Genomic DNA, 7,645 nt, shown 5'->3' on the forward strand with positions numbered 1-7,645 from the left:
GGCTCGGGGGGCAGCGCGCAGGTGCCCCGGGCGCCATTTCGCTGCCTCGCGGCCTCTCACAGCCGCTCGGAGCAGAGGTGGGTCTCCAACTCGCGCTCTTCCATCGTTCAAACCCCATCAGGCGAAGCTATTTCTGTGGGTTTCCACCTCGAGCCTGTCCTTGCCTGTTAAAGAACGTCACTGCACCGCGTGTAGTCGTTTGCAGCGAGGAGAAACTGTTGTGGAATTGCTGTCTGCCCTTTGCTTTCAAGAAAGAATCAACATTTCAGTCACACGCGTTCAAAACGCAGAGCTCTCCCAGCTCTCCTCATTTAACAAGCACAGAGAGTTTAGCTCAATAGGCTGAATTCATCAGTCCTCAAGCAGAAAACACAGTTTCTTTAGCAATTCTGAACACTAGGATGTTAAAGTCATTAAAGCTACAAACTTAACTAGGCACACTAAAAATGTAATGTTTGTTCTGGAAAACTCCAGTAGTACTTGAAGCCACAATCTTTATATATATATATATTAAACCCACAGAAAACACACATAAGAATCAAAACCTTCATGCCTTGCTTATGAAGGCTGCTATTAGTGCACTCCGCTCTCCATGTTTTTCAACGTTGTGTCCACTCATAGCATGTCTTCATTACATTGTTTAAAAAAGCGATATATGTTTTAAATGTAAACAGTTACTCATAGTGAATATTAGTGCTACTGTTATCTCTCTTCTGAAGGCATTACTGATGTGTACCATTCAAGAAAACTGCACCTTTGTCTTCAGCTGTCTGAAGACTCTGGGTTTCAGCAGTAAGGGAAACCAGCTGTATTTATAAAGTAGCCATGCTCACTTGGCAAATCCCAGCTAATAAGTAACATGTGAAACTCTTACCACAGGAAGGCTACACTTTCTTCCACAAACTATTCAGTTTATTGTTACAAATAAAAGTAGGCTGGACTCTGCTAGCTTACCTGTTTCCTTCAGTTGTCTTTTCAAAAACATTTTTAATTAAAAAAAAAAAAAACTCAGAAGAAATACTAAACTAGAAATAGGCTATATGCCAAGAAGAAGGAAAAAATGGAGTCAAACAACCAAACCCGACAGTAGCAAAGTGCAGAGTTCATTTTAGAGAGCACTGTGTAAAGGTTGTTTGCTGCAACTGCCATTTTCTGTGCTCCAATCTATCTACTTTAAAATAATTAGATAAGTCATCTACTTTATTTTCTTCTTGCAGAAGCAGTTACACAAATCTTTTTATTTTAGTATGACACTTATAAGTGTTATGGACAATAAAATTGGGATATTGAAGTGCCTGATGAGAATCACATAGATGTTAATTTAAGTTTAGGAACTCTAAAAACATGGTCTAGATTGTCAAGAGCTTCCCAGAGCAGAGCAATGGCCCATTAGAGCAAAGCACCAAAAACTTAATTTGTTAATTCAATTCAAGGGTCACTGTGCAGATCTGCTAGTGTCTCAAGGTACAGAATAACAGGATAACATTTATCCTGTAATGTGCTATGTCTGAACCGCAACCTGGAAGTGAAGCAATACTTGATAGCTAATCTCTGTTGCATAGGAAGTCGTAACTGAGGAGGCACAGAAAAAGGACTGACCGTTGATTGTATCCACCATATATGGCATTCTTAACAGCAATTTCACACACAAACACACACACCCAATAGTTCTGCTGAAATCTGCTTTGGTTCAACAATAGGCTTTTTTGTTCCTTTGTTTGTTCTCCTGGAGCTGGGGTACTCAAAGGGATCAGGTCAGTAGGGAGACCATGTGAACTCTAAGGAGTTACAGTAGTATCTATAAAGTAATTACTGTTTTAGGGCTCCTTTTCAGATTATAAAACCTACCTTAACTATTTGAAAAGTGACAGTAAATTCAAACCTTAAATTCCCCATATCAAGTTAGGGTCCCATTTGAGATCTTTCATCAAACTTTATACCTGTTATATAGCAGCAAGTATCTTGTTAGTAATTTGGCTGTGCCATAAAACAGGCCTGAAATTACTATAATCTTGTTGTAGAGTGAGGATCACCAAACTCTAAGCAAGTTTCGCAGCTTTTTTCCAGAAGGTAAGTCTAAAGCTGCTTGAGCCAGAAGGATGCTCCTGGAGCAAATCTCGTGACCATCCCTCCTTACTGTGCTTGGCTTGCCCTGCAGAGCAGTCTCTGTGAACTGGATCCCTTTCAAATAAAGATAAAACAGAAGATTCAGTCTGAGAAAGCAGCTGGTATGCCCCAGTCACTGATGTGTATTCAGGACAGACAAGCTAATCTGGAACAGAACTCAAAAACGCATGTTTTGTAGATGTTGATTCCTCAGCACTGTTCTGTGCTCTATAGACCTGCTACACTGGGGTCTCCTACCTGCTGGTGTAGATGAAGCCAGAGAACCAAGTTACAAGCACCAGCAGCATTTATTAGTTTGAGTTCTGCTCCATGCTTACTGATTAAGAGTAGTTGTTAAAACTGGTTGTCCTATGGAAGTGAAAGACATTTTTTTCTGTCACAGCTGCTGTTTAAACACTGCTCTTCAGACAGCTGTTGACATCTAGCTCAATTGTACCTCAGTGACATGGATAACCATGTCAGGTGAGCGAGGGCAGACAGCAGAGCTGGGCCTGCTGTAATCCAGAAGCAGTGCTTGAACTGCATTCTTCAGGTGAGGCCAGGCACAAGTGGACAAATAGCTATGATTCAAGACTCCACTGTATCTTAGCATCTGAAGGTACATTAAGAAAACATGGCTGTACACCCCTCCAATTTCAGCTGTAGATATTAAGTTTCCCCAAACCAGATGTTTGCTTCATGAAAAAAAAATAAAAATAAAAAAAATATCTCTTTTTAGGTATATGGGTACTCCATCCTTTTGGGCTGCTAGTAGAAAAAGATGGCAATGGAAGCAGGTAGCATGGGCACAATCAAACAAGCTCTTTCTACACTATGTTTTTCCTTCTAATTAATTCATTTACTCCATGTTTTATGCATAGACAGTACAATTAAACTGTGAACATTGCAAGGCTGTTACTACTTCTTTCTGCAGACATCGTTGGATGTGACAAAGTGAGCCAGCACTCAGCTGAAATAGCACTCAGTCCCTCCCTACTCCTTAGTCAACCTACTGCATTTTTCTTCTCAGTTCTTTTAAGTACACCCCGACTAGATCATAGCCTCAAATTTGGCTTTATTGGTCTGGGGCTGGTTGTAGCCTTTGGCTGAGGAGTAAGGCCTGTGATCAAACCTCTGTGATTACAGTGAAGATGTGCTCTGGAACCTTCCCTGTACCAAAGGTTCCCTACCAAACAGGCTCCTAAGCATACTGCAGCAATAGCCATCTTAACTGCCTCATCAGACTGGACATATGGTGCTTTCTTTTTTCCCTCCTGTAAGAAACTAAGGGGGATGATCTGGATAAGACTGGTATTACTGTGGCTCACAACTTGGTTTCCTCTATTGTTATCTGGATGGTAGAAAAGTTTTAAGATAGGCTTAGCTTAGATAATGTCATAGGGAGATTACTGCCTGCAACTCACCCTTCTTTCCCTGAATCCTCATGCTGCACTGAGTGCTTATTTATGGTATTGTGTTTTTAAAACAGCAGCTCAAGCATACAGAGGATGAAATTCCACCTTGTGTCAGTGCCTCCACTTTGATCTACTGAAGTGCATGTTATTTCTGCAACTTTGATCTAGTGTGATGGACTGTAAAGCAATAGCTAAAGTCACGGTATACATTGTGTACAACAGTCAACATTTCTTCCACATTCTTGCATTTGCCTCTGAAACCATGTACAATATGATTAAAACAAGGATGCAAACGTATGAACAGTCTTGCTTCAGTATATACAATCACATCTCATTAGCTTCAGCATAAGCTACTAGACAGCTTCTTAAATACATATGCAGGACAATTGGATTTTTCCATTCCCGCCTCCACACAGTTCACAGTCAGGGCATTATGTGCAGTAGAAGCAGGAAAGCCAAGCTATGGTTGTCATTTGCTGAGATACTGCAAAAATGCATTGCTGACATAAGTGGATACAACTCTGTTTTACCAGAGCAGGAACTGTGTGTACTCAGTGTGCTGAAATTCAGGCCACTTAGGTACTATGGGCCTACGTCCCCCAGCTTTGCCTTAAAAACTGGGCTCAAAAGAAATTCCCAAATCAAAGTCCAGTAATAATGCTGAATAGTTAGCTACCTCATCACCTACAAAATCCAAACAATAACAAGGAAAGAAAACAAGTAAAGGCATGGGAGGATCCCAACAGGCTGTGCACCTGCTGTTTAAGCACTGTGCAGATTCCAGACTGTGCTGTGATCTGCCAGTCGTTGTTGGCATGGATTGTAATCTGGCTAGTCCTGAACATCTGTGTATGGTATATCGGGTTTAATTTCATTTAAAAATAAATAAATAAATAAATAAAATAAAAGACAAGTTACACAGTGGAATTCCAATCCTTGTAGTCTAATGTATAGCAATATACTATATTCTCAAATCAAATCTGGTTCTGCAAATTTTCCATAGACTCAGTTCATACCCTCATACCTTACTTAAAAAATATATATATATTTTTTTTATCAGTGATAACAAGTGGATTTAGTTCAGCACAGGTGAACATTCAAGTAAATACCCCACAAAAAGAATATTCATCAGCCTGTGACATTATGATCAGCTCTGCAATTCCCATTGGAGCATGAAATCACTTTAAACATCCTTTAGTTTCTATAGGACAGCAGTTGTCTATGCTAGAGGCCACATCCAGCAACCTAGAGAACACAAAATTATCATGCAGCTGCTGATACAGACATATCCGGAGAAGGAGATAATTCACCCTTGAAGTCCAGAAGAGCAAGATAAAAGCAAAAGACACACACATACAGAATATATTCTTAGTTTGACTCAACAACAGTCTTTTTCTCAGATACAGCTGACAAAATAATCTGCAAAAAGAAAGTGTTCTACGGAAAACTTCATAACAGAAGTTTTAACATTTTTGAGTTACAGGCAGACAAATACTGGATGAAAATAGTTTAAAAGTTACAGTAATTTTCACATCACCACTAATTAAAACATCATTTAGTAAAAAAAAGATAAAATTTGTAAAAATGTATCTATATCTAACACACAACCTATCAGAGGAAAAAAAACATTGTGTATCTTACACAGTTAAAATAAATTCACTATGACTTGTTTTGCTAATTGCTCTGCTGTTTTAGGCTATTTAGGGAAATATTTCTGTTAGCACTGCAAGGAAATTACACAATTTAAATTCAAGTGTGTAACACTAATGCAGCAACAGTTGGAGGTGTTTGGCTTAGTTTAATTTAACCAATTGCTAGTATTAATACTACATACATTTTTAAAATTTGCTGTAAAAATGAGTTTGCCCTGTTCCAATTTTTTCATATTTATCTGTTAATATAATTGTGAGTAGAAAGAGTTTGAGGCATGTGCCTTCATCTCTGCTTAGAAGACCTCGAATATGTAAATACTCCACTGTTGCTTTATTAGGTTTGCTTTCCCCATTTGAGTCTTAATAATTCAGCTTCCCTAGGACATATGCTTCAAATAAGCTTGGAAGTTGCTCTGTATAAAGATACAGGAATATCTATATTCAAACAACTAACTAATAAAGTTAAAAGAATAAAATTATCATCAGCAACTTACTCTAAAAGAAATTTTATGCAGCAGCACTTTCACAGGTTATGTAAGTTTAGAAGAGAGGAGTCTTCTGTAATGATCACAGAAAGAAGGATTCATTTGTTTTGTAATACATATGGAAACAAGGAAACAAAGATTTTTTTCTTCATTTTGTCCCCTGCAACACTACAGGTTTTGACTATTCTTCTTGCCCTTCAAGAGAACAGCTGCATTAGAAACCCTTCAAAACTGGAACCGTTCAACAGTGACTGAGATGGATTTGTACCGAAGTGCTCTTTATTTATGTCGACCATTATGCATCACCAGCACATCACTTTACATGTACAAAACTGCAGTCTTCAGTTATATATGGAAGAGATTGTTCAGCTAGTCTTCAGTAATAACATTATTAATCAGTTGCTAATTAATTTGAAGTGGAAAAACATTGTAAAAGACCACGTCCCCAGTTTCTCTGCAACCTAGCATCAAGAATAGCAGGAATTAGTGATACATACTGCATGAGAATAGGTATGGGTGTAGTGGTATGATCAGTTTTTTTTTTTTTTCTTTTTTTCTTTAAATCTAAAATAAAGCTACACATGGAGCTATAAGTCATGCCCAGGCTCAGTCACTATGCAGTATGTAATCTACAAAACTTTCATATCTTATCTTATGAGTTTTGTTCAGACAGCCTCATACCTGCAGAATACTGACCTATGTCCATTCCAATTCCTTATTAAAAGCACTGCATGTGTTTTTGACCAAGCCTTTGGGCTTCACAATGTGCCCAACATCGAGTTATGCCAAGGGGGGAGGAAGGAAGAAGCTTTACGTTTAAGCCTTCAGAGCATCGCTCCATCAGAAGATCGATTTGCAGCCACCATGGCATGCCAATGGAGATCTTTCTGTGCCAAAAGAAGTGCTTTGTCCTCTAGATATCGAAGGTAGCCACCTATAGTTACAGAAAGGATGCACAAGCCCTTAACTCTGACCAGCAGGGAAATTTAGGACAACTGAGTGCAGATCCTGCCAATTTCTACCAGTTCGGACTGTGCTTTAAGTCTCATTGCAAAGCCTCAGTTAGAAAAAGGATCACTTCGGGGTATCCAACAAGAAGAACAGTTTTAATTTTTTTTTTTTTTTAAATATACCATAGGACTACACAGTTCAACTGTCAATCATCTCAATCATGGACCCTAAAATTCAGGCCTCGGCTCCTAGCGTGAAGATTTGGGAATTTGAAAGCAGGGGTCTTCCTCTCACATAAGGCCTCGCCATCTAAGAAGGCCACGTTGCATCTTATAATAAAATTGTGGATCCTAAAAATAGGGAATTGTTCCTTGGAAATGGCAGCCTGCTCTGTAGGACTGACGTATAAGCAAGAACAATCCTGTAAAAAGGAGGGTTTATCCTTTCAATCAAGGCCTTGGAGCCCAAGGAAGAGGCTTTCTGCCCTAATACGTCACGCTGAGGCCTAAGAAGAATGCTTTGGGCCCTGATAATGAGAGCCTGGGTCCAAAAACAGAGGGTGTAGGTGATAAAAAGGCAGCTTTGGATCCCAACTATAGGCTCTCTTGTCCTGAAAACGTCCTGAAAGCTGGGTGCTTAAGAACAAAGCTGTGGTCTATAAAGAGGAGCCTTGGTGCCATGCCTGTATGCTTCTTAGCTGCAAGGAAAAGGTGAGAAAAAGGTTTTGGATCTGCAAAAGATGCTCTTAGCCCTGATGTGAAGGGATTATAGGGGGAAAATGAGACATTAGGCCCTAAAAATGAGGTTTTGTTTCCTCAGATATGGGCTTTTCTGTGTGCCCAGAGCATCCCAAAGGCCCTGCTGGCTGCTGGCAGCTGGTCACAGGTTTGGTGGCTCCAATGGGGCCTCCTGGGGCTGAATAGCTGCTGGGGGAAACTGCTGTCGGCCGCTGTGCTTCAGAAGAGCTGGCCTCTGGAGGGAAGACACTTGGAGACTCTCTCCCCAGTGCTACAGCGCCTGGCTGTCCTCGTGCAGC

Source organism: Aythya ferina (assembly GCF_964211825.1).
Source record: "Aythya ferina genome assembly, chromosome: 10".
Taxonomy (NCBI): Eukaryota; Metazoa; Chordata; class Aves; order Anseriformes; family Anatidae; genus Aythya; species Aythya ferina.